We start from the raw sequence: 26,092 nt of genomic DNA on the forward strand, positions 1-26,092 counted from the left end.
AATTTAGGTCTTTTAGTTATGTAAGCAGAATGCAATTAAACAAGAAGTGCTCACTATGACTACATATTTCAAATAGGCTTTCAATTTTTCAGTTTTATGTGTATCTTCTGCAATTGCATAAAACTTCCTCAAGGCTATGACAGTGAATTATAGCTGTGTTCTTGTAATTATTTTCAGCTTAAAAAAAAGGAAAAGTTTGCTGCATAAACTATTGAGTTAAACATATTACACATCTAGTTTTTACTGGGATTCTGTAAGATTTTACACCAGCCGTGAGATTCTCTGCATTCATAGGTTTAGAAGGAAAATGTGTGTATTTATGGCATCATCATTGTCATTGTCACTATCATCCTCTCATTGTCGTCATCACCATGAAAATCAGATCCACAAGTGTTATCTTGCTTAATTATTGCTGCAACTCTGTGGTCTTTATTATTGCCATTTTCCAGATGAGGAAACCGAGACTTTGAAACATTAAGTAACTTGGATAAAGTCAGACAGCTAGGAAGCATAGTATCTGAAATAAGAAACCATTGCTCACTTTGGCAGCACATATACTAACATTGGAATGATACAGAGAAGATTAGCATGACCCCTGCGCAACGATGACATGGGAATTTGTGAAGCGTTTCATATTTTTACTAAAAGTAGAAATACCTGTTGATCCAGTATCTACCAAAAGGAAAAGTCATTATATGAAAAAGACACTTGCACATGCGTGTTTATAGCAGCACAATTCACAATTTCAGAAATATGGAACCAGCCCAAATTCCCATCAGTGAATAAGTGGATAAAGAAACTATGGTGTGTGCATACACACACACAAACACATGCTACTTAGCCATAAAAAGGAATGAAATAGGTCAGGCATAGTGGTTCACACCTGTAATCCCAGCACTTCAGGAGGCTGAGGCAGGTGGATAATCTGAGGTCAGGAGTTTTGAGACCAGCCTGGCCAACATGATGAAACTGCATCTGCACTAAAAATACAGAATTAGCCAGGCATGTTGGCAGGTGCCTGTAGTCCCAGCTACTTAGGAGGCTGAGGCAGGAGAACTGCTTGAATCCAGGAGATGGAGGTTGTAGTTAGTGAATATCATGCCACTGCACTCCAGCACCTGGGTGACAGAGCAAGACTCCATCTAAAAAAAAAAAAAAAAAAAAAGGAAATAATGGCATTCGCAACAACCTGGATGGAGTGGGAGGCCGTTATTCTAAGTGAAGTAACTCAGGAATGGAAACCAAACATCTCATGGCTTATCTCCCACTTACAATGGTTTTCCATTCCTGAGTTACTTAACATTGTATTAATATACTAACATATTCTCACTTATAAGTGGGAGCTAAGCTATAAGGACACAAAAGCATAAGAATGACATAATGTACTCTTGGGACTTGAGGGGAAGAGTGGGAAGTGGGTGAGGGATAAAAGACCACATACTGATTGGGTGATGGGTGCACCAAAATCTCAGAAATCACACCCAGTGAACTTACCCATGTAAGGAACATTAGCTGTTCCCCCAAAGCTATTGAAATAATAATAAAAGAAAAACATTGTTAAAAAAAAGATAAAATAAGAAACGAAGAAGCTTGGCTTCACAACCCATGTTACTAATCTTAAAAATGATTCCAAGCTGGGCAGAAAATGGGGAGAAGTTGTGAGTGGGAACAAGTGTGGTCAAGGACAGGGCGAAAAAAATGTAAGGACTCAAAATGTAGGTTGTAATCTTATCAATTGAATGTGCTACCCTAAGTTGCTTATACCATTTAATCATATAATACCTACAATGCTTGTGCACATAATCATCATCTTTGTATTATTATAGTGCTACTGTTGATGATGATGATATTATCACTGTTGTAATTTAGGAAATTTCAGTATCTCTGAACAGTCTTCGGTTGTCTAAACAATACAACTCGTTATGGTGGGGGTGCGTTCTTTAGAGAAATATTTATATTTTAATCTGTCCTTTATACACAGCTTTGACCTCTCCTGTCCAATATGACCTACTTCTCTGAAGCTGGTAGTGGTTTTTGAGGTTTCAGTTGTAATGTGTGGCTTCTTCCCAGGACTCACACAAGATTGGATGAGAGTCTTCAAATTTTTTGACTCACCCTTAACTGCAGTATACATCAATTCAGTGCTCTGGCAAAGACTATGAATTATGTTTATGTCTGAAGCAAGGCCGTGGTTAAGGAAAATAGTACATGTGTTAAGACCTTGTTTATTTCAGCAGAGGAGGTTAGAGTTGATCCATATCTGGATACAAATAATTTTAACCTAGGAGAAGTTATATTTTCTTTATACCATAAGCTCCCCTTCTCTGGTAGCCTAAATGAATCAGCACCACATCTGGGCATGGTGGCCCATGCCTGTAACAGCAGCACTTTGGGAGGCCATGACAGCAGGATTATTTGAGGCCAGGAGTTCAAGACCAGCCTGGGGAACATGGTGAAACCTCATCTCTACAAAAAAATTAGCCAGTCATGGTGGTCCATGCGTGGAATCCAGGCTACTTGAAGGGCTGAGGTGGGAGGATCACTTGAGCCCGGGAGGTGGAGGTTGCAGTGAGCTGCGATCATGTCACTGCACTTCAGCCTGGGCAACAGAGTGGACCTTGTCTCAAAAAATAATAATTACATTTAAAAAAAATAAGCAGGCGTAGTAACACAAATCTATAGTCCTAGCATCTCAGGGGGCTGAGGTAGGAGGATCACTTGATCCAGAAGGAACCCAGGAGATTGAGGCTGCAGTGAGCCATGATTGCACTATTGCAGTCCAGCCTGGGCAACAGAGGGTGAAGGACCCTCTCAAAAAAAACAAAGCAAAGCAAAACAAAAAGAATCAGCAACACAATCCATCTTAGGTTCCTGACATCCAGTCTTTCTATTCTTGGGAATTGTCCTAGAATCACCCAGTTGCTTCCTGGTCACCATATTCAATGGACAGTGAATGACTTGTTGACTATTCCACCATCAAAGAAAAATAATATTAATACCATCCAACCCCTGAAATGAGCCTATATTCCATGAAGTTAATTAGCTGAAACAAAGTCACTCTTCAAAAATGAAGTGATATCAAAAATCACCACCTTGGTTTTTGTCACTATTTTATCTTCATCACATAGCACTATACCTAGCACATAGTAGGCACTTAATATTTGTTTGCAAAAAGTCACTTCTATAAAAATTAATAGTCTGAGAAGCCTTGGACTTTATGATGCACCATACTAGAGTAAAAGACTTACATTTATTTTTTTTTTCTTATAAGAGTACATTTCACAGCTAGGGTTCTATTTCTTAATCTTGGCTGGAACCAAGGAAGTTGTTATCTGCCATCTGATCAAGAGAGAACCCATAGTCCCTGCATGGTAATTGGCGCGCTTTTTCTTATTTATATTTGCATTACAAGAAAACATGAAATAACTGTATCTGCTAAAACTGACCGAAAGAGATGGATTTCAGATGTGAGCAATGGAAGTGGGATTGGCATTCATCGTAGTGTAAATGCAGAAGTGCTTTTATCCCACCAAGTACTGGGTACACTATTCTGACCTTTTTTCAAGTTTCTGAAATATTTATGGAAGAATAATTTGTAGAATAATGAATATAGTTTTCCAGTGGAGCAACAAATGCATACTATATTTCTGTTTTTGTTTCTTATTAAATATTCATATGTATATTTTGTGTTTGCTTCATAACTGGCCATTTACCAGTGCTTAACAAGCGTAGACAGTCCCGCTGAAGAAAAATAACACCAAACAACAGTAAACAAAAAATCAGACGAATGAAAAAAGATATCTTATTTCTGCAGCGGTTACATTTAAAAAGTGCATTTAACATTTTTAATACAGTCCATATTTCATAAATCCCACATGTTGACATGTCCTAGAGAAAGATGGATGGGTTGACTTGGAGGTATGCTTCTATCTAGTTTTATGTGCACATCTGGCAGAGCTAATCTTTACTTCCCTTTAGCAGAACACAAAAATGTAATTCTCTAATAACTGACATAACTGCATCATCTTCCAATATGGACTGCATTATTAAATCACAGAGACAGACAAAACCAGACTAGTGGGGAAGCTTGACTTCTGCTTGATATCAGACCGTAAAATGCCTACTTACTGTGGCCGAAAGGAAAAAGAGCATCGACTCTCATTGCTTGGAATTTGGAACAACTTCTGAATTCACAGTCCCAGAGTGTTGTGTGTGTGCAACAATAACCGTGTCTTTGCATTTGCATATTGCTTTAGAGTTCACAGAGCATTTTTACGGACAAGCCCACACTGAGAATCAGAGCAAGGATTGCTATTCTCTGTGTATAGTGAGAAAATAGAGGCCCAAAGAAGTTTCCAATATAGTAAGAATTATTTCTGTAGGACTTTTAAATTGTATAAATTGCTTTAACACATGCAGTTACATTTTGCTAGTGTAACTAGGAGAATAAGTCATCTAACAGTCTTCTTCCTATCCCCAAAATACCCATTCAAAGAGAATAGGGAAAGGATTGCTTCCAGACTAAGAACTTAGGATCTTGCGAATGGTAGTCGCAAAACTTAGAGTCTTGGATTAGCAAAAAGTAGGGGATAAGGGTTTCAGAGAGCCGAGTCATTGTGCTTAAGCATATAGGAGGAATTTGAGGATGTTGTTGCCTCTAAGAGGGATGGAGCTGAAAGACACACGAGGGTAGGAGAGACAGAAGAGAGAATGGCTGAGATATATGGTGGCATGTATGCAAGGACTTCTAAGAGAAGTGATAGCTAATGTTTGTGTTGCTACAATGTAAATCTTTCCACTTCCCCAAGCAATATATTGTATGGTCACCATGCAGGCTCGTCAACAAGAATTCCGTTTCTTCCCTGCTGAGCACTGCTTGAACTTCTTGTGATTTGAGTGAGGCCATGAGACAAATTCTGGCTAATGAACTATAAATGAAAGTGACAGGTGCTGGAACATTTTATTGCTGATGCAAGAGTTTCTAGAAATTTCTTATCCCTCTTATAGGGTGGCTACAAATATTTGAGATGATGGATTTTCCTTCATCCAAGATTGCTGAGAGTCTTTGAGAAGCAACACCACCCTGTCTCTTACCACCAAATCCATGATGGACATGTGATATGAGCAAGAAACAAATTTTTGTTATTCCTGGACCTTTTAGATTTTGGAGTCATTTGTTGCCACAGCATCACCTGGTGCATCCTGACTGACACATGCAGTGTCTTCATGTGAACATTTTGTTTGTGTGTGTGTTGTCAAGGAAAGTCACTGTGCTTCGTGTTAGCGTCAGTTTAATTCAAAGTTAACTCAACAGCAAGAAACAGAAAGTAACAGAAACTCAGCAAGGGCAAGAAATGCAAACCTGATATATCCCATGAGAGTGTAAGGACCCTGACAATCTGCAGAAATTTTAAAAAGTGCTTTGGGCTTTTCACAAAGTATAGAAAGGGGTTTTGGAAAAACCTATTTGAAGTTTTAAGGATCAGAGAGAAATTAACAGCTATCTTTGATAGTTCTCCCAGTACCATCTTCACGTTAAAGAAAAGGGTAGGATTTTTTTTTCGTATGTTAGAGGAGGAAATTAAAACTCAGATAAATAAAATGACTTGTATAAGGTCATGCAAATGCTAATAAGCAAAGCCCAGATTACTAAACCATTTGACCACACGTGTAGTCGTGTTTCAGCCCACTCTTTTAAGAAGTTTTCAGAAAGCCAATGAGCTAATAGCTTGAGTATGTTACAGTTTGACCTTCATTTCAGCAGGACAGACAAATCATTGACAAAACGGTTGCAAGAATATCAGCCCTTTTAATAAGTTGTCCAGTAATATGATATTTTTATTATTATTCAATGAATTGATTTTTATGGAATTGGCTTTCAGTGAATTTATTTATCAGCCAGTTTTCTGAAGGGCAGCCCAACACTATATGCTGTAAATTTTATTTGCTGTAATTAACTTCAGACACTTTGTCTCCTATCTTTCCTAATTTCATCTCTTTCTCTGCCCTGTTTATATTTATTGGATGCTCTGGTATATAATTATTAGAAGTTTCCCTTTACTTTAAAAACTGTTGTTTCATCTTTGTGTATATCATTAATTGATGACCCCATCATGACCTTAATTGCAATTTACATACTTACTTGCTACAAAGTTAGAGAGGTTAATTAGATTATTCACTATACAGGTAGATTCACCGTAAGTTTCCATTATCATTTTTAAAGCCAGTATCATCCACTAAACATCAATATGTCATGTGATGTTTTAGGAGCTTCAAGTAAGGTCCAGTTGTGTTATTCTAATTAACTATGTTGTACGTCTCTGTTTAATCGTAATATTCTTTTCTGTGGAAGTAAATTCTACCTCTGGATCCTACTTAACAGTGTTCCTGGCTGTTACTAACCCTTCCTCTGATTCGACATTGGAATGGAAGCATTTTTGATGTTCTATTTATGATGTTAAATTTACAAAGAGGTTTGAGACATTTTGAATTATCTCGTAAATGTGCAATCTTGCCTCACAGTTCAATCTGATCATTTCTTTTAAAATATTATTTAAATTTTCATTGCATCATTTCTTTTACCTATTCAGTGGCATTTCTGCTTCTTTATTTGTTAATCTTCTGAAATAGTCTTAATCTTTCATACTTAAAGCGCCTCTGTTTCCTCCATCCGTGCAACTAAATTTTCCTCCAGATTCAACTCTTTTCTCCTCAGGGATGTTCCTGAGAGTCCCCTGACCTTTCGAGTTACTTCTTTTCAGTGGCTGGTGTTAGATCCACAGTTCTCTAATCATGGGATATTCCACCTAAATCTGTGTACTCCTTTAGGGCATAAAAGAGAGCAAAATTTCCCACCTGGGGGGTAGCAACATGAGAAGAAGGGAAAGAGCAGAGTTAACCTTGGGGAGAAAAATGAGACATAAGGTTGGCTGGGTAGACGAGGCAGCCAGAGATACAGCCTCTGTTGTTCCTGCCCACTGCCTTGGTTTTTAGTATTATCCTTTCCACTCGAATCACTGCAACCCACTGCCCTGTTGCAGGAATGAACATGTGACCCAGGTGCAGCCAATCAGGGTTTGCTCTTCCGCTGTGTTGGTCATTGGTCCAAGGTGGACAAATGATGCAAAAGCTGGGCCAGGTAGAGAGATTTCCTGCAACCTTGCTAATCAGGTTAGACAGCTTCAGACATGTGAACTCAGAGAAGGCCAGAATCTGTTTTTCTTTCTGGACTGTCTGAAATGTGAACTGGAAGAGGCAGGGTGGGGAAAAAATCAACCCAAATAAAATTAGCAGTAAAGAAATCTAGATAAAAAGAGCATTGAGCTGTATGATGTTCCAGAGTCAGTTTGACTTCTTGGACGATGATTATTTTATGATTGTATTTGATTGTGTTGTATTATAATTATTGTTATATTTTTATTATAGTATTTCTTGTATTATTGAAAGAATAAATCAATATATAAATGTGTTGGAATTGCTGGACAGCAAACCATATACATTTTATGTGGTTGACAGAAATAAGCTACTTGAAGCTGTTGAGCTTGAGCAGAGTGACAAAAAGATGTAAATGCTCCATTAGGAGATTCAATCTAATAACAGTTTTTCAAGATGAATACTCCAGTGAGAGCCTAGGCAGGGCTGAAAAATACGTGGCCCATACCCTCCACCTTCCCCTCCTATGCCTGTGGCAGACATTGCTAATCAATCATGGCACTCTTACCCACTGAGTCTGAGCTGGTCTTACCATCCTTCTCAATGAAGTGCTCCAGGCAGTGACTATAGATGATCAGAGCTGGCACACAAAATGAAACCCATTTGCTCTCCCAAGCTCACAGGCAAGGAGAATAGCCAGGAGTCTGAGCATGAATTAGATATAAGGTTCTCAAGATTGGACCTAGGTGGGGAGAGAGCAAAGGAAGGGATAAAACCTAACGTTGACAATATTAGTTTGCTTGGACTGCCATAACACAGTGCCACAGGTTGGGTGGCTAAAACAACAAACAGTTACTCTCACAGTTCTGCAGACTAGAAGTCCAGAATTAAGGTGTTGGCAAGATTGGTTCCTTCTGAGGGCTGTGAGCAAAGGGTCTGCTGCAGGCCTATCCCTGGCTTGCAGAGGGCCAGCTACGTAGAAAGCCTGTGCATCTTTACATCATCTTCCGTCTATGCATGTCTGTGTCCAAACATGCATACTCCTCTTCCTGTAAAGACTCCAGTCATACTGGCTTACGGCCCACTCTGAGGACCTCGCTTTAACTTGATTCCCTCTCTAAATATTCCATCTGCAAATAAAGTCACATTCTGAGATGTTGGCGGTTAAGACTTCAACGTCTTAACATTGAATTTGGGGGGACAATTTAACACATCACACTGGGTGCCTACCATGAGCCAGGCATGAGCTTATATACCATTATCCACTGGAGCCTCAATGCAACCTACATACTGGGTACTTTTATTCTCCCTATTTTACAGAGCAGGAAACTGAGGCTGAAAAATCTTAAGAACTGTATTAAAAGTTACACAGCTGGAGCTGCTGTATAGCAGGATTCAGATGTAGGCTCCTGCTGGCTAATTGATATAGTATAAAAAGAAGGGAACTTGGTTATGTGTTAGACATAAAGGAGAAATTTTTTTAAAAAAATTAAAATCACCAAAGACTCTGGACTTCATTTCTGGAAAAATGGTGATGTCAGTCTTCCTGCTTAATATTTCAGTGGCCCCCTATTCCCTGCAGGTTAAGATGTAAATTATTTAGTAGGAAAATCAAGGCTGCTGATGGTCTTAGATGCCTCATTAATTCTGTCTCTAGCTTCTCTCTTCCTGGCCCCTTTGGTCCAGCAACACTGGGCAATTTATTTGCAGTCTCCACTGTAGGGAAACGGAGAGGGAGAAGGCTTGGAGAGAACAGAGGATGATGGGGAGGAACAACCTGTGCACTAGGTCTCATCCTTGTTGTTTGGAATTCTGGCTACTTTTAGCAGTGAGCAGTATAATTACAGTTTAGTCACCTAACCTGTCTGATTCTCTCTTTTCCCAGCTTGGCCAACATGATGAAACCCCATCTTTACTAAAAATAAAAAATTATCTGGGCATGGTGGTACGTGTTTGTAATCCCAGCTACTCCAGAGGGTGAGGCAGGAGAATCACTTGAACCTAGGAGGCAGGGAGGTTGCAGTGAGCTGAGATCGCACCACTGCACTGCAGCCTCGGTGGCAGAGTTAAACTCTGTCTGAAAATAAATAAATAAATAAATAAATAAATAAATAAATAAATAAATAAATGAGATCATGTTTGCAGAGTCCTCAGTGCAGTGTCTAGCACTTGGCAGGTACCCATTGGCTGTATGGATAACAACCATTCAGTTTGGGATATTTGGAGTCTAACATAACCAATGGCAACCAAAGAGACAAGTTCCTTACCAAGCCAGAAATGCAAGACCAGGATGCAAGTGGCATTCCTGGGGGGTATCAATTCTCTGTTTCTTTGCCCCTTTTCAGAGGCTTTATGTTCACCCCCAGGAGTGCACAACCATCTTCCTGCTCTGTTCCTATTTTCCATTATACTTACCAGGAGTTATGAATTGAACCAGGATGTCTTAGGCAGCTTCCCCTCCTGCTTTAGCAATCAATAAATTGCCATTTCTAAAGGTGAGATTGTGAATTCTTAAGTCCAATCTGCAGATATTCTAGATGACCCATATGTCTCCTGACATTGCTGTATTCATAGATGGCTTCTCAAAGAAACCATTATTAATGATGTAATTAGTATGAATGGCTGCAGTATATATCAAGCAGATCATTAAGGTGGAGGTGGGGATGTAGCCATTTATATTAAAGATACGTTTTATGTTCTGAACCTAAGCAAGAGAAAGAAAGTACTTAGCTTAGAAATCTCGCTTTGCTACACTATGGGTTTTCTTTTTTAAGTTGTCCTAGACCTTCTTTTTGCTTGCTTAATGCTACTTTTTGTTGGAGCCCCTGGGAATTTGAATGAGTTAATAAGGCAGATCCGTTTGTAAAAGAGTATAATCAAGTAAATCACAGCCTTTAAAATCACAAATTTCAAAATCCAATCAACTTAATTAATGTGTTGGTTCATAGACATTGTAAAAGATTTTATTTGATTGAACTAGCCGCTTTCTCTTAGACACCCATCTGCAAGAATATTTACTTATAACTTGTTGTGTAAAGGGATCTTCCTAAACGGCACACTGCCATATGTAACTGCTCAGCTTACCTTTAAGAGAAAATATTGAAGTAACACCCTCAAGCTGTTCTACTCTGTGTTCAGAACTTTTCAAAGCTAGATTTCTATCTTTGTAGTAAGTATTGAAACCTTGCCTCCCACATCCAGGCTGTTCAAATATGAGATAAAATAGTTTCTAAGAATGATAGAGTCCAAAAGCTTTCTATAGTTCTTATAGATGTTGTGAGCTGAAAATACATGGGTTAGTGAAGAGGTTTTTTTTTTCCTTTTCTTTATTATTATCTCTTCTTTCCCCCTAGGAATTAATGTCCTTTGTAGTAGCCAAAATGTTAAATGTTTTTAATAAAAGCTGAGACTTAAGTTAGAGGGGAACATCTTTACCCCAGGTACAAATGACGTTGCTACTTGCCACGTTCCAAAGCGCAGAGGAGATGGGGAGATTGTGAAAACTGGGGAGTCACACACAAGGAGGGGGTGTTTTTTATTCTTTTGACAAACTGATCCTGTTAAGCATCCACTGCATAGCGGTGGCTGCTGTGTTATGCAAGCACCTGTGATGAGCTGCAGAAGAAGAGAGGCGTCTGATGCTGGACCGAGCAGAGCTACTGCAGACAGAAGCTGCTTCCGAGGCCCCTTCTGCTCACAGGGCGTGCTTCCTGGCTCATGTGCAGTCAGCCATGCTGCAGAGGCCAGGGACCCAGGGAGCGTGGCAATAAGTATGTGTCCAGCTTTCCAAACTCTGGGTACTGCGAACCAACTGCAGCTCTGAGCCTTGCTTAACCAGGGCTAGGGACCTGGCAGCTTCTTCCAAAGTCACTTGACAACAGCTGCTCTGCTCTCAGTCAATGCAAGCAACCACTTGTCTACAAAAGGAGTAAGGACAGTAAAGTCTCTGTCTTCAAGGATCATACTCTATTCTTATTATTAGTGGCTACAAACTGTTAAGTACCTACCATTTGCAAGGAGCTGTGTTGATGACATGTTGCATGTACATCATCTCTTACATTATCATAAGACCTCAAATATGTTTTATTACCTCCATTTTGAAGAGATTAAAAAATAAAAAAAACTAAATTGGCCAGGTGTGGCGGCTCACACCTGTAATCCCAGCACTAGGGGAGGCTGAGGTGGAGGATCACTTGAGCCCAGGGGTTCCAGACCAGCTTGGGCAACATGGCGAAACCCCATCTCTACTAAAAATACAAAAATTAGCTAGGTGTGATGGCACATACCTGCAGTCCTAGCTACTTGGGAGGCTGAGGCAGGAGAATCTCTTGAACTCAGGAGGTGGAGGTTGCAGTGAGCCCAGAGTGCTCCACTGCACTCCAGCCTGCATGACAGAGCAAGGCTCTCTTTCAAACAAACAAACAAACAAAACAAAAAAACCCTGCAAATATTAAGTATTAAATCGTAAAGCTGAGACCGCAACCCAGATCTATGTTATTCTAAAGCTTTGGTTGTTTTCATTTCAATAATAACTGTCATGTTTTAGAAAAGCAGCAAAACGTTTATTTAATATGAAATCTCCTGCAGAAACTGATACAGAGACAGATCAAACCAGGACTGCTCTGACTGAAACGGAAGAAGGAAAGTCTCAAGCTCTGACTGGACCGCCTCCTCCTTCCCTAATTCCCAGGTAGTAAATTCCCAGTGACTGAGCCATCACTTCAGAAAACTAGAACTGTGGTTTTTCAGATGTGGTCTCCAGTCCAGCAGCGTCAGCATCACCTGAAAACTTGCTACAGACGCATGTTCTCTATCCTCGTTGCAGGCAAACTGAGTCAGAAGCTCTAGGGTTTGGGTGTCTCTGAATTAAACAAGCCTTCGGGGGGTTGCCGAAGCATGCTCATGAGTCAAACGAAGAATTTACAAAACCCATTTTAATAACAGCTGAGTTCTGTAGTACCTTTCAGTATTCGTAACAGTGATTCCTGGAGACTTTCTTGACCAAGTCCAGGATGGTGCATTAGATCTAGTTATGCATTTTATTTTTTTATTTTTTTTAATTTTTTTGAAATGGAGTCTTGCTCTGTCATCCAGGCTGGAGTGTAATGGCACAGTCTCGGCTCACTGCCACCTCTGCCTCCTGAGTTCAAGTGATTATCCTGCCTCAGCCTCCCTGGTAGCTGGGATTACAGGCCCCTGCCACCACACTCAGCTAATTTTTGTATCTTTAGTAAAGACTGTGTTTCACCAGGTTGGACAGGCTGGTCTCGAACTCATGCCTCAGGTGATTCACCTGCCTTGGCCTCCCAAAATGCTGGGATTACGGGCATGAATCACTGCACCCAGCCTTAGTCATGCAATTTTTATTTAAGAGAAATTCAAGAAATGGATCCTATTTACTCAATGCAACAATGGAGAACGAACGTTGACTTTATTAACCCAGTAATAAAATAAAATGATTTCTCTTGATTTGTTTGCTGTCAAGAATCACAAACCACATGGACTTGAGAAAAGTGAAAGTTATTAACGAGATTTCATGCATCAAGGATACTGTTGACTGTCCAGTGAAAGCATTTTGTTTTTCTTTTTTCTTTTTTTTTTTTTTTTGAGACGGAGTCTCGCTCTGTCACCAGGCTGGAGTGCAGTGACGTGATCTCGGCTCACTGCAATCTCCGCCCCCAGGGTTCAAGTGACTCTCCTGCCTCAGCCTCCTGAGTAGCTGGGATTACAGGCATGTGCTACCACGCTTAGCTAATTTTTGTATTTTTAGTAGAGACGAGGTTTCACCATGTTGGCCAGGATAGTCTCGATCTCTTTACCTCAGGTGATCCGCCCACCTCGGCCTCCCAAAGTGCTGGGATTACTGGCGTGAGTCACTGCGCCCGGCCCAGTGAAGCACCTTACGTGTGTGTCACCATTGAGAAGAAAGGTTACCAAATAAATTTTGTCCCGCTATTGATTGCAAAGACATTCCAGTTTCCACGATATGAAAATGTAGGCCCAGCGTGGTGGCTCACACCTGTAATCTTAGCACTTTGGGAGGCCAAGGCAGGTAGATCACCTGAGTTCAAGAGTTTGGGACTAGCCTGGTCAACATGATGAAACCATGTCTCTACTAAAAATACAAAAAAATTAGCTGGGCGTGGTGGTGCTCACCTGTAATCCTAGCTACTCAGGAGGCTGAGGCACAAGAATCGCTTGAACCATGCAGGCAGAGGTTGCACTAAACTGAGATTGCACCACCGCACTCCAGCCTGGGCAATCAAGTGAGACTCTATCTCAAAAAAAAAAAAAAAAAAAAAAAAAAGCAGGAAAGAAAAGAATGAAAATGTGAAGAAACGTTTGCTTTAGAATCAGTGAAATACGGCAAAAATAAAAGAGATGCTTCCGAAATTTTGTTGCATTAGGTCACTTAGCCAGTGTGGTCAGGTGTCTGTGGAAGCAAAACTGTTTCTTTGTAATCAATTTAAAATAAGACAAAATGAAAAAAAATGCTCTTGTTCATGATAATTTTTTCCATTTTCTGCTTTGATTACCTTTCATATACTGATAAGTCTCCATACTTGGTTGTATTGTCCAAGTTGGATTTTCCCTGCAGCTTCAAAATCATCATGTCCCTCACCAAACTCATGAAGTTCCTTTACATTGTTATTGTTGACTCTGCTGTTCTTGTTATTGTTGGTATACTCTTTAGCACTTCTTCCTCCTCTATCTCTAATTCTAGTACTTGGAAGGAGACTATAGAGTAGCGATTACCTGTAGTTTGAGAACTGTGTTATCTGCGAAGATGTTTCAAAGTGTGGTGGGGTTATAAAGGGCTTTGATGGTGGGACAGGATGGCATTGAGTAAAGTAAGTTGACAGCTTGACATTTCTCCCTGGCCTTATGGATTCATTGTGATTTCAAGAAGCCGAAAAGATATGGTTGTATCATCTGTGGTCTCCATGAAAACTAATGGTCATTTTCTAAACTTTGCATCATCTTTTCTGGCTTTTTCTATCCCTGGAATCATTAATCATGTATATTAGGTGATTTTCCTATATCTGTTCACAGACACAAAAACACATACACTTTTTTTTCCCCCTTCAGATTCTGCCATATCACCATAGAGGTCTTCAGGAAGTTAGTAACCCTAGTTTTAGAAGGGTTTGGTTGTTTTTGCTGTCTTTCCATAGTCATTTTTTTTTTTTTTTTGAGACAGAGTCTCACTCTGTCACCCAGGTTGGAGTGCATTGGTGTAATCTTGGCTCACTGCAACCTCTGCCTCCCAGGTTCAAGTGATTCTCCAGCCTCAGCCTCCTGAGTAGCTGGGTTTACAGGCACTCGTCACCACACCCGGCTAATTTTTATACTTTTAGTGGAGGTGGGGTTTTGCCATGTTGGCCAAGCTGGTCTGGAACTCCAGACTTCAAGTGATCCACCCGTCTTGGCCTCCCAAAGTGCTGGGATTATAGGTGTGAGCCACCACGCCTGTCCCATACTCTTCATTTTTATTACTGCATCTTATTCTGTTTGGGGTTTTTGCTCGGGTGATTGATTTGAGGTGTTTGCTTGTGTGTCTGATTTGGGGAAGAAGTTCCCAGGTAATTAGTGTAAAATTTTTAATAAGTCTCATAAGCTTTACAATTCTTTCCCTGGAGGACAGGTTTTATTTAGGATTTAAGAACAGTAGGCAGTAGTTGTGACATTTTGAACATTTTATTTCTTTACCCAAAAAATAATTAACTTTTGTAAAACCAATAAAAAGAAATCAAAAGAAAATGAGGGACCACAATGCTTTATGGGTTTGTGTTTCTGACAGCCTAAGTCCTGCTCTTGAAAGTAAGTTACCCAGTTGGCAAGATACAATGAAGAACTGAAGCTGTTTGAAAACTTTTTCATTTTTCTGTGAAAATCCAAACTTGGAGGAGAAAGAGCTTACTGATGTCAACACTTAGAAAGCAATGTTCTCTTTATATAGTCACTTACTGTCTTGGGTTTCATTTTCGGTTCGGGGGAAATTAAATTCCCTTGCAATTGCACTCTCTGTCTACCGAGAAATTTTATCTCCACATTGTTTTTACTTGCTATTTGTCCTCTGGGTAAAATACTGTGTCCGTAGGGTTAGAAGTGCATTTTAGAGGTCTTTTGGTTCATCAGGCTGTTCCTTGCAGGTCAGTATTTAAACTATTTCTGACCCAGATGTCTCCTGTATTCTAAGATCCTAGTAAAAAAGCTGGGGGAAGGGAGACCATTGTAAGTACACAGCAGCCTTACTTTGTGAACTCATGCCTTAGTTAAAAGATTAACCAAAGAATTTTATTTCACCCTATTGTGTTACCAAACATTAGATCTTATTGCTTCTAACTATATGTTTATATCCTTTATTCATCCCTCTTTATCCCCACCTCCCCAAAAAAGAATTACTTTAGCATCTGAATTCATTCTCCTGCGAAGCACATAGAAACCTTTAATCACTTACTTACTGTAGGTATGGGCACACACAGCTTTTCTATTTTTTAAGCCTGTCCTTCCACTTAGATTGCAAATAAGTCTTCAGGGAATTGCATGTGTTCTCAAATTTGATTGTATTTTTTCCCTTACAGACACAGGTTGGTTAGGGGGATATCACAGTGGACAAGAATTCCAAAAAACCTGGCTTCAAATCTCCATTCTATTACTGTAACATTCAGTAGATCCCATTGTTACTGAAAATATCGACTTCTCTGTGAGCCACCTCTGTCTTTGAGCCTTTCCATGAAAGTGAGTCTTCTCCCACCGCATTCTTGCCCCCGTTAGCCCCATGGCTTGGTTTGACCAATGAACTGTGAGCATAGGTGATGGATGTCACTTTCAAGTGGAAAATTTACGAGTATGCATGTGCCTCATTTTGCTCTCTTTTCCCTCTGCAGTAAGGCCAGTGATATCTTAGATATGACGGCTCTGTCAACTTGGATTTCCAGAAAGAGGAGAATGTGGAACAGATAACTTTGAGAAATGGGCTTTTAGCAAGTGGGAAAATACGCATGTATTTTGAGCTGTGTGTTGGGGTCTTCTTGACTGCAATGTTACTCACCCTGTCATGAATGATGGTTGTTAGTATTTGCAACATATACATGTCGAATTTCCGACTAGTTTGTGGAGGAAGGGAAGAGTGCCAATCCATATCTTTAAGCCCATCCTCAATCCACCAGCTTCCACCATGTAGTCCAGCACCTACTAGTTGTTTAATAAATTATTGAAGAGCTGTATTGAAATTGGTTTGTGTAATCTTGGAATAGACACTTGAGTGGTCAAAACCAGCATTTTTCCAAAGGATGGGTGAGATTTTAGGAGTTCTGTAAGTTTCTTTTAGGTGGTCTACAGACACAACAGGAAACAAGATTGAATCATAGGGTGGAGAAGTTTTTCCTTTTTGAGTTTTCTTTTAACACATTGTATAGCATTCAAAACAAAATTTCTCATAGCCACATATTTCAGTGGTTACCTGTGATAACTAGAATTCCAGGAGACCAATGTGTTTATATTTGTACAGTTGCTTACCATTTATGGTTAATAATAGTAGTGTCCCACTTATACTAGAAGTTGATTTTATAGATTTTCTTTTAAAGTAAATTGTGTTTAGCACAAAGAGTACGATAAAGGAAAATAAATAATATAGGTGGTAAGGTGAAAATGTCAAAACCTAAAGGTATGGCATATGATTGAAGTTTGGAGAAACACTGCTGTAAGCCTTTTGGTACCCTAAAATATTGTTATGAAAACCTAAGGAGGCCGGGCATGGTAGCTCATGCCTGTAATCCTGGCACTTTGGGAGGCCGAGGCAGGTGGATTGCTTGAGGTCAGGAGTTCAAGACCAGCCTGGCCAACAAGGTGAAACCCCGTCTCTACTAAAAATACAAAAATTAGCTGGGCATGGTGGTGGGCACCTGTAATCCCAGCTACTTGGAAGGCTGAGGCAGGAGAATCACTTAAACCGAGATGGCGGAGGTTGCAGTGAACTGAGATAGCACCACGGCACTCCAGCCTGGGCAACAGAGCGAGACTCCATCTCAAAACAAACAAACAAACAAAACCAAACCCAAAGAATGTTTGAATGGGTTGTGAGGATGGTAAAGTGATAGATGTAAGGAATCATTGCTTTGGTCATCGTTTATTGTGTTGGTGTTTGTAACAGTCTTTCCTTCCTATCTAGGGATTTATCTCCATCTTGTCTGTCCCCAGTTTGCTGAGATTTCCGTATGAATAGCATATTCCAAGTGGAGAAGAAGGAGAGTGCCTAAATTCACTGTCACCTTCTGATTTAAGCTTTTTTAACCTACGTACCCAGTCTCTGTTCTGTGTGAAAAGTAACTGGAACCATTTGTGTAGGTGAAAATAGCAGTTAGCAGACTCAACAGAACTCTAAATAGGAGGGATGAAGTCAAGGGTATGAAGTGAGCATGAAGTGAGAACCTTGAACCGACTCTTGCTTGCTTGTGACTGTAAGTGTTCCCTAGAATTCGTGTGGACTCACCTGGTTCTTGTGTCTCAGAACCTTCAACACTGTGAACGTTTTGAGGACGGGAGTTATATCTGATTCCCCTTCATGTTCCCCGTCCCTTCACAATTGTTTGTTGACACCAGGCGTTCTTCCAATATCCATCCATTCATTCATTAGTGACTTTCAATTAAAGCATACTCATGTCTTCCATTACAGGTGCCAGTGCATCCATTTTTATTATTAATAGTGGCTACAATAATATTTGTGGCAGCCACAAATTATAGAATATGAATCATGAATCCTGCTAGCACTTTATGTTTATAAGAACAACTGCTTGCAGCAACTTAGCAAGGTGGCAATATTATCTCTAAAGAGGAAAATGAAACTTAGAGTAGTTAATCTACTTGCCCATCGATATAAGATACAGACACTAAATATAGGTCTGTCCAGTTCTGAAAACCCAGAAACCCATTTGCCTTTTCTACCTAATACTACCTTGTTGATGAAGACACACACACACACACACGCACACACACACACACACACAGACACAGACACACTAGAGAGAGAGAGAGGAGAGGATAGGGGAAGATATATCAGCTACATAAACTTCCCAGTCCTGCCTTATTTATTAGTCTGTGATGGTTAGTTTTTTCCAGTGCTCCAGGCATAGCATTCCTCAGCACCATTGTTCCAAATCACTGAAGCTGGCAGCATTCCTTTCCTTGCTTAATCTCTGCAAGTTTCAACAAATTGTTAATGTAATGTTTTCCTTGAACATACTTAACATTAACTTTCATTCATCTGAACGTGAAACGCAACACTCCATGAAGGTGCAATCTGTCTTCAATCCAGTGTCTCAGCAAATTCCTGCTGCCCAAAATAGAGCAAAGGTTGAGCTAGCCTAATGTAGGGTTGGCATATGATACCATTATAGTTACTTAGTGGACAGCAAGGCCAGCACTGCTTTTAAAACAACCCCTGCTCATTCTTTTCTTCCATTTCTTTCCAGCAAGTCGGTTTTCTGAGAAGGAGCTGTGGCTGGTTGTATTAACATTTGCATTTTGATCCTGCTTACTGATGCACTAAAAAAAAGAATCTTCTGTGTTGCCTACTTAGAATTTTCTGTTGTATTCGTGTGAAGTTGCCAGGTGGGCAACATAGATCCCATTTCTTAGTTTCCTTTACAGCAAGTTGAGTCTTACCCAAGTCCCCAAAACCCCTGTTTGGTGATTGCAGACCCTCTTTGCACCCCTTCCCTTGGCGATTTTATGCAAAGTTAATGGCCTTTGGCCAAGCAGAACTTCCCCAGAGCTCCTTCAGTTCTTCACATTTTTGACAGTAACACTTTGTAATGAATGTATTTTAGACAAGGCTCTTCGACTGTAAAGTACTGGATCTCTCTAAAAATAACTCACTTGAGAAGGGGGTTATTTTAAGGAGACTTGGAAAATATCTTAAAATACCCAAAGTCTGAGGCCAGTCATGGTGGCTCACACCTATAATCCCAGCACTTTAGGAGGCCGAAGTGGGTGGATCACTTGAGGTCAGACGTGTGAGACCAGCCTGGCCAACACGGTGAAACCCTGATTCTACTAAAAATACAAAAATTATCTGGGCGTGGTGGCACACACCTGTAATCTCAGCTACTCAGGAGCCTGAGGCAGGAGGATCACTTGAACCTGGGGAATGGAAGTTGCAGTAAGGCAAGATTGCACCACTGTACTCCAGCCTGGGCAACAGAGCAGGGCTCTCTTGAAACAAACAAAAAAGCCTGAGAGTGAAGTACAGTGCTATTTGTAGGGGTTTGTTAGGAAGCAGAAGTATCAGAAATGCATATTCTCAAAGCCTCCCTGTCTCTCTCTCTCTCTATTCTGCTTCAGGGTCTTCTGTGCCCCCGTCACCTGTCTGATTTCTGTCTCTGCTCATTTCTCACCACTCACTCTCAGTCTTTGCTCCTCAGCTATTCTCGCGTGTGTGGTGCTGGCTCCTGCTCTGCTTTTGCCTTGATCTAGTTTTACTTTTAATTGCAAAAACTACAATTACTTTTCATTGCAAACACTGCAGTTACCTTTGCACCAACCGAATACATGATCTTTCTCTTCAGAACTTGTAAAAGACTGCCCACCTCACCTGGCCCTCCTAGATTCCATTCACAGGAGCTCACTGTCTGCAGAATGAATTGCCATTGAAACAGCTCTATCACCTCATTTTGCAGGCAGTGGAGTGAGTTTACAGGAAATGGACAAGCTCACAGGGAAGCAAAGACTGTGGAGGGAACACAACTTCTCCCAGAAGAACACCGTGGGAAGTTTGGTTTCTTGTCTTAAATTATTGGGTGTTGGGAAAGAAAGCCCCTAGAGATCAAACTCATATAGGTCATCTAAAAATACACGATCAAGTCACAAAAGCACAAGATAAAAAGAAGCCTTTCTTTATCCCTGTACCATGCCTTTACAGAAACTACCTGATTCATCAAAAGATCTTTCTTTTAAACCTGAACTCTAGTAGCTGTGTGATAGAGAGGTCTCTTGTCAGTATCAACAGCTGGGGATCTATATTGAGCTCAGAAAGTGGAGTTCTGAATCAAACCAAGTCCATGAGCCCCAAAGTAAATTTAGACCACAAAGAATCTCCTCTCCAGTTTTTATATAAGGAGAAAAGGAGAACAACAGCCCTTTTCCTCCAATAGAGCATTGGCCAGAGAAGCCCAGAACTGCACTTTATCAATGTGGAAACTAAAATATCTTTTCAATGTAATTTCTGATGAATTTTCATTTGCATTTATCATGAAGACCAAAATGCATGTATCATCTGGTGAGAAGTATTCTTTCAAGGTATCTAAAACTTATAATCACTAATAAAAATATGCTTAATACTTCAGGGCCAATGGAGTGAATTGTCTGGGGAATAGTTTAGGTAGTCTGATAGGGTCAGCTGTCACACATAGAGGGAGCAAGCTGTCCTGGAGAATGAACACAGAGAGAACATGATAATTAACCAAGTGCTATGATGTCTTCTAATATCCAAAAGACAGCTCTTTATATGGGTTTTCTTCCTTTGCATAGTACTGGATCAATAGATAGATACTGGATCGATTGATAGATAGACGAACAGATACAAACATATATAGATTATGGACTGAGATAGAATGATCTATAATTGCTACCTATCTCTCTTGTCTGTCTGTCTGTCCTTTTTCTTCAAAGTAAGCTTCACTTGCGTCACTTCTGCATTTTCTGTCACAGACAGCATTGGTCATTGGTCATTTCAACACAGTTTCATAATATGTCTCTGTTTCCAAGGGGTGGTCTGTTGTGCATTTGAAATCCCCCAAATAGCTCTGTGTTCTGTGTGACTTTGACAGTCAGTCTCATGGATGGGTGAAATGAAGTTTTCTCTTTTGTTCCATTCAGCCCAGGTGGCAGCACTTCTCTAATTCTGTCAGAATGCCTTCCTGAATTTGTGCCTTTGTTATCTTTTGGTTGGAGTCCTGGGAATCTGTCTCATGTTTCTGTTCACACCTGCTCTCCATCCCAACTAGAGGTACTCGCAACGTGTACCCCCAAAACAAGAAGTATTTCTGAAAACACTTGCCCCATTTGGGGTTCTCAGTGCAATTTCATGACAGTTTTAAACTGACACTTTCTCTCACTTTATAACAGCAGGCTAGAGAAAAATAAGAAACTGATAGCCTCAACCTCACTAAAACATTCATGAATTAAAATTTTGTAAAAAGGTTACCAACAGATTGTATCAGTTTAGTTCATTTTTTTCTATTATCTTTAAAAGCCATTTTCCCTGTGTTTGTAATTTTATTTTATCAGTTTAGGTAGTAGTCCGGAATAAGACATGTCGGGTTTAATTCTCTGCCACAGTTCTCAAATGCATGTTTCATAAGTAGCGTGTGGCTTTCTCAGCTAAAATTAAATGTCTGACTGTCTCCAAATGTTTTCTATCTAGAATTTGCAACATACACCCTTCCAGAACTAACAGAGACTGTGAAAATTACCACTAAACAACGTCAGTCTAGTTCATCCTTCTTACCAGCTTAAAATGCTGGCTGTAGATAAATACATCTTTAATAAATAATCTAATGACTTAAAGAAATAAAGTCTGGTCCTCTTTTGCATAGAAGTTCAGTTCAGAGAAGCACCAAATCAAAAAAGATGATCTATATTAACAATATCCTCTAGTTTTATGATGTTCTAGGAATCAAAGAACAAGTCCAAACGTCAGAGACCAAATGTGTATCCCAAATGTTATATCTCCAGTGGTTCCTGATTCCCAGAATCCCCTGGATAGCTCTAAAAAATATATAAAATTGGTTCCATTCATGGTGATTTACTAAATATGGAATGGAACTAAGCGGATGGGAGAACTAACTGGTTTACCCTCTTCCTCTGCCTCAGCCACTAGTTGTTATTAATATGTATATATATGTATGTCTATTCCCCTACTGGATAACAGGCTGTCCATTCCTCTCATGACCTCTACAAGGCAGCTGCACATGATTGATGAGAGGAAGGATCTATGTTCAGAAAATTTTTTTAAAGGAGGAAGTGGAGGAGAAGAAAAAAATGGAGAGTCATAGATCCTTGACAATGCCAGTGTTTTGTGGAAAGGAGGCAAAAGTACCTGATGGAAGAAATAAAGGAAGAGTAAAGGATACTCATGTGATTGCACAAAAGTGGACTACATCTCAACAGTGAGGAATGAGCCCTAAGACAGGTTGAAATCCCAGCTCTGCCACTTCCAAAATGTGAGACTTGAGCAATTTGTTTAAACGTCTTGGGATCAGTGTTACCATGTGTAGAATGAAGATCATGATAGTACTCATCCTCTTAGGTCATCTTTTTGTAAAATGTTTTTTTAATTATGGTGGGTACATAGTAGGTATATAAATATTTGTGGGGTACCAAAGATGTTTTGATACAGGCATGCTGTGTGAAATAATCAAATCATGAAGAATGGGATATCCATTGGTTTGGGAGGCCGAGGTGGGCAGATCATCTGAGGTTAGGAGTTTGGGACCAACCTGGCCAACCTGGTGAAACCCCATCTCTGTTAAAACTGCAAAAATTAGCTGGCATTGGTGGTGGGTGCCTGTAATCCCAGCTACTCAGGAGGCTGAGGCAGGAGAATCACTTGAACCTGGGAAGCGAAGGTTGCAGTGAGCTGAGATCATGCCACTGCACTGTGCAGTTTGAGACTGCCTCAAAACAAAACATAAAAGAGTTTATCCTTTTTGGTACTAACAATCCAAGTACACTCTTTTAGTTATTTTTAAATATAAAATTACTACTGAGTATAGTAATCAAATAATATGTATATTTTTTGATGTATAGCAATCAAATAATATGTCTTTTTCTTTCTTTTTTTTAAAGTCATCAACCATCCCTACTTTCCCCTCTTTCAGCCCCTGATAACTATCCTTCTACTGTCTATGTACATGAGTTCAATTGTTTTGACTTTTAGATCCCACTAATAAGTGAGAATATATGATGTCTGTCTTTCTGTGCCTGGCTAATTTCAGTTAACATAATAATCTCCAGTTCCATCTTTGTCATTGCAAATGACAGGATCTCATCCTCTGCTATGTAATCTGGGGACGGTATTTCAAATGCACTTAGAACAGTGCTTGGGCATCATCAACGCCATGTAAGTGCTGCTGTGGTCATTGTGTTAGAAAAGTGCCCGGTAAATTATGCTCTATGAATGCGAGGTCTGTGGATTGCTCCCAAGAGCGTGAAGACCCACAAATGTACATGAGAGGTGGGAGCATTTGAGATCATAGATGAGTTTATAGGATAGAAAGAAGATTGCAGGTAATATAAAAATCAGTGGAAGAGTGGTGAGAAATGATTAGGGAATTTAGGTGACATTTTTTTTAAAAAATGCATTTGCTGAAAGAAAGCGAAGAAATTCTGCCACAACTCAGAATGCAGCTGAAATGTCCGTGTGCCCAGCCCTGAGCTCTCCACACCTTCCTGAATGCTGGCAGCACCTGACGAAGGGAGCAATGGGTGGGGCTATTTCTATTTGGCACATAAGAAAACCATTGCTGACAAATAACTTGCCCAAGCTGACACAGCGACTTTAGAGATTTAAACCCAGGTTGTTTTCCAGAACCCTACTTCATAACTTCTAAGATAGAGTAGAAAATATTTGCATTCCCCGTCTCTACTAAAAATACAAAAATTAGCCTGTAAGCCCAGCTACTCAGGAGGCTGAGGAGGGAGAATCGCTTGAATCCAGGAGGCAGAGGTTTGCAGTGAGCCGAGGTCGTGCCATTCCACTCCAGCTGGAGTGACAGAGCGAGACTCTGTCACAGACACAAAAAAGGAAACATTTGCATTGACTGGGGCGTGTCCCGACACAGATTAAAACATGATGTGGCTTCCCACTGCATTTAAGAAAATGGTCAAGTCCAGAAGTCCAGGTCGGGTGCAGTGGCTCACGCCTGTAATCCCAACACTTTGGGAGTTCAAGGCGGGCGGATCACTTGAGGTCAGGAGTTTGACCAGTCTGGCCAACATGGTGAAACCCCATCTCTATTAAAACAAAAAAAATTAGCTGGGCTTGGTGGCACGTGTCTGTAATCACAGCCAGTTGGGAGCCTGAGGCAGGACAGTTGCTTGAACCCGGAAGGCAGAGGTTGAAGTGAGCTGAGATCATGCCATTGCACTCCAGCCTGGATGACAGAGCAAGACTCTGTCTCAAAAAATAAAAAAAGTCTAAGTCCTTTACATGGATTACAGAGCCCTGCAGTTTCTGAGCTTATCATCCATCTGTCCCTTCATACCCTATATCCCCAATTCCCTGGAGCTCTTTCTGTCTCTCAGACACCAGCTACCCTCTGTGTCTCACCATGTCGGATCCCTGTGTTATAGGTAACTTAAGGTCTGTAACTCTGCTAAACTACAGGCTCCACATGGACAAGAGACCAGGCCAGGTTTTTGCTTTTCCTCGGTGTTTATATAATGCCTGATACTTGGCAGTTATTTCAAAAAAATGAGGTGAACCGAGTAAATTCCACACCATATTCAGGACCAATCTCTATTTTGCCAAATCATGCATCATAATTGAGGTTGTAGCCAATGGCGTTAAGAATGCTTACAGTCCATTGTGGAGTTTGCACCCATGGCCACCCCTTTGGCATCAAGCTCTGACTCCAGCAGTGATCACCTGCCATCCTGAAGCTGCCATATGACCCCTGCCCCTCCACGACCTCTCAGAGCATAGCTTCCCCTTGGATGGCGGGAGGTGAGGAGAGCAGTCAGAGGTGAAGGCTAAAGAATGTGGAGGGTATTGAGTGCACCCCAGCCCCTGACATTTCAGCTTGTTATGTGGCTGTGGTAGTAAGCATTTGGAATCAGCTCTATAAATTATTTAAGTCTCATAATTCAGTCCATAGTAAAGATTTATTGCAACAAACTGAAAAACAAAGTACAGACACAAAGGAAACAGAACATGGGTTCTGCTGTGAGTTACACGGTACATAAACTTCTCATGTCCGTGGGAGTAACATAAAAAGAAATAGGTTATTTTTAAAATACTGAAGTGTTTCTGAAAGAGATAATTCAGCTCTGAGTTTCTGTGTGTGTACATGTGTATATACATGTGTATGTGTGTATACTATATGTGTATAATACGTGTGTATGTGTATGATACATGTGTTTGTGTCCATATATGTGTATGCACATGCATCTGTGTGTATGCATGTGCGTGTCTGTATAACGTGCGTGTGTATAATACATGTGTGTATATGCATGTGTATGTATAATATATGTATTATGCACATGTACACGTGTATAATACGTGTGTGCATCTCTGTGTATGTGTGTGCATATGTGTATGTGTGTATGTGTGTATATGTGTATAATACATTGTATATGTGTATGATATGTGTGTATGTGTGCATATATATAATGCGTGTATGCACATGCATCTGTGTGTATGCATGTGCGTGTCTGTATAATGTGCGTGTGTATAATACGTGTGTATGTGTGTATGTATAATACATGTATTACACACGTACACATGTATAATGCGTGTGTGAATCTGTACACGTGTTTATGCATATGTGTATAAGTGTGTATGCACGCACGTGTATATAACGTGTGTATGTGTGTGTATAATACGTGTGTGAGTGCATATGTGTGTATATGTGTGTATATGTGTGTGTGTGGATGCGTGTCCGTGTGTATGTTTGCGTGCATGTGTGTATAACGTGTGCGTGTGTGTGTGTATAATACATATGTGTATGCATGTGTATGTTTCAGGGTTTTCTTGCATTCCATTTTCTATTTAGCAACAGGCATTTTCTTCTTCCCTAGGCATTAAGGCCCTCTTGGCTCAAAATTTTCATGAAGCATGGATACATTACAATTTTTACATTTTTAGTTGGTTGTTTACGGCCATTGGTTGGTCTGTCAAGAGCACGAAGTCATCTGCTTACTATACCATCTTGGGTGG

The 26,092-nt window shown here is 40.3% G+C and overlaps 1 protein-coding gene and 1 non-coding gene across 12 annotated transcripts in view; both read left to right on the forward strand.

Moving 5' to 3' along the window:
- Nucleotides 1-26,092, forward strand: part of RBFOX1 (RNA binding fox-1 homolog 1) — a 2,483,553-nt gene that overhangs the window by 1,644,176 nt on the left and 813,285 nt on the right. The window lies entirely within an intron of this gene.
- Nucleotides 534-640, forward strand: LOC115931184 (U6 spliceosomal RNA). The gene has a single exon (XR_004067725.1). It is a non-coding gene; the product is annotated as a U6 spliceosomal RNA (small nuclear RNA).

Source organism: Gorilla gorilla, chromosome 18 (assembly GCF_029281585.2).
Source record: "Gorilla gorilla gorilla isolate KB3781 chromosome 18, NHGRI_mGorGor1-v2.1_pri, whole genome shotgun sequence".
In the NCBI taxonomy this organism is placed as follows: Eukaryota; Metazoa; Chordata; class Mammalia; order Primates; family Hominidae; genus Gorilla; species Gorilla gorilla.